Raw genomic sequence first — 2,578 nt, 5'->3', positions numbered from 1 at the left:
TACTTGGTTTTTGAATCAGAATAATGCTAGCCTCATAAAATAAGCATGATAATCTTCCCTCCTCTTGTTTTTTGGAAATAGTTTGAGAAGTATAGGTGCTAGTTCTTTGAATGTTTGGTAAATTCACCTATGAAGCCATCCAGTCCAGGACTTTTATTCCTTGGGATTTTTTTTAATTGCTGCTTCAATTTCACTAGTTGTAACCATTCTGTTGAGATTTTCTCTTTCTTCTTGATTCAGTTTTGGAGGATTGTATATTTCTAGGAATGTATCCATTTTTTTCAGATTGTCCAATTTGTTGGCAAATAATTGTTTGAAGTAATTTCTTATATTTCTGGGGTGTCTGTAGTTACTTCTCTTTCATTTCTTATTTTATTTATTTGGGCCCTCTCTCTTTTTCTTTGAGTCCCATTAAAGATTTATCCATCTTTTTACCTTTTCAAAGAACCAGCTCTTGGTTTCATTAATCTTTGGTATTTTTCACACTCTTTTTCTTTTCTTTCCACTCGATCTTAATTATTTCTTTCCTTCTACTTGGGCTTTGTTTATTGTTCTTTTCTAGTTCCTTCATGTGAAAAATTAAATTGTTAATTTGAGATTTTTCTTGTTTCTTGAGGTAAGCCTGTAATGCTATGAATATCCCTCTTAGGGCTGTTTCACTGTGTTTCATACATTTGGGGTTGTTATGTTTTCATTTTCATTTGTCTCGAGGTACCTTTTGATTTCTTCTTTGATCTCATTGGTAGCCCATTTATTGTTTAGTAACACGTTATTTAGCTCTATGAGTTTTTCGGGGTTTTTTTTCCTTGTAACTAATTTCTGGTTTCATACCATTGTGGTCAAAGAAAATGCTTGAAATTATTTTAATCTTCTTAAATTTACTGAGGCTTCTTTTATGGACTAACATGTGGTATATCCTGGAAAATGTTCAATGAGCACTAGAAGATAATGTATATCCCACAGTTTTAGGGTGTTATGCTCAGGAAATGTCAATTAAATTGATCTGGTCTAATGTGTCATTTAAGACTGTGGTTTCTGGGGATCCAAGATGGCAGAGGAGTAAATGGAAGTTACACTCAGCCCCTCCCAGAACCAATCTGGAATTACAACTAAATTGTGGAGAAATCACCCCATGTAAACAACTGAACAATAGCAAGAGAGAAGCTTTATAACCACAGACAGACAGAAGAATCAGCGTCAGCACAACGTGTCTGGTAGAGAGTGTAGAGGAGACACAAGAGGGCTGGCTGGGCATGCACAGGCATCAGCTGAAGCACCGAAGGGATATTTAAGGAGCCGGTTGGATCCCCCTGAAAACTGTGGGGTCTAAACCCTAAGCTGGGATCCCCAGCCTAGAGTACCAGAGCCCAAAAATTACACAGAAAATACCCAGAGTCGAATAGCAGCAGGGTTGCTCTCTGCCAGAGATGGATGGCTGGAGGCCCAAAGAGCTGCTTAAAGGGCTGATGAATAAATTTTCATTTGCCACAACTTACCCTGGGCTCTAGCAAATGAGGGGTGGGGGCGAGTGGACTAGAGACACTTGAGGAGAGACTGAGGACAGAGGCTTTGGGGAGAGAACTGAGAGAGTAGCCTCTGGGATCCTGGTGCTGAGTCATCCCCCATACTGCAGCAGCCATCGTCCTCAGGCAGACCACTCCCCTCCCAGTGGCAGCAGCCTGAGGGGAAACAATAGCCCCGACCCCAGAAGGGATTCTGCCCACCCTGTGATGCTGAAACCTGACTACTAAGTGCAGAGAGATTAGATTAACAACTGAAGGAGTCAGCCAGAGACAGTAGATCCCTGGTTCTCTCAAACAGGCTGCCTAAAATCATAAGGGGTCACCATCTGAACACACCAGAGGCAGATTCATAAAGGAAAAACAATGGTAAATACTAGAAGCTACTGAGAAGAAATCCACCATGGTCTTCTCCATGATTTGTGATATTTGTGAAGAGACACTTGAGGAGAGTCTGGCCCTGGTGCCTCTGAGGAGAGAACTGAAAGAACAGTTGCCAGCATCCCTGTGCTGAGTTATCCCCCATACTACAGAAGCCATATTTATCACGCAGAGCACACCTCTCCAAGTGCCATCAGTGTAACTTGCAATAGCCCTGCCTGGAGAAATTCCTCTGCCCACCCTTTGGTGTTTAAGCCCACCTGCTGATTACAGCCTGATTAGATTAACAACTGATTTGTGTGCTGCCTGATTGGTTTAACAGCTAAGGCAGAAAATACAAAGCAGCAGCCAAAATGGGAAGACAAAGAAATGGATTCCAAATGAAAGGACAAGAGAATTCTCCAGTAGAACTAGATGAAGTGGAGGCAAGCAAGTTTCAGACAGAGAGTTTAGAGTAATGATTATATGGATGCTCAACAGCATGAAAAAAGACATAAAAACCATGAAAAAAGACCAGTAGGAAATAAAGAATGCACTATATGAAATAAATAACACACTGGGAGGAATAAACAGTAGGTTAGATGAAGCAGAGGACCAAATCAGTGATTTGGAAGACAAGGTAGAAAGAAACACCCAGGCAAGGCAGCAAAAAGAAAAAAGAATTTAAAAACTATGGG

The sequence above is a fragment of the Pteronotus mesoamericanus genome, unplaced genomic scaffold (genome assembly GCF_021234165.1).
Source record: "Pteronotus mesoamericanus isolate MK-2021 breed Mesoamerican mustached bat unplaced genomic scaffold, CSHL_Meso_final contig_166, whole genome shotgun sequence".
Lineage (NCBI taxonomy): Eukaryota > Metazoa > Chordata > Mammalia > Chiroptera > Mormoopidae > Pteronotus > Pteronotus mesoamericanus.
The sequence above is the reverse complement of the archived record's forward strand: the minus strand, read 5'-3'. Positions refer to the sequence as shown.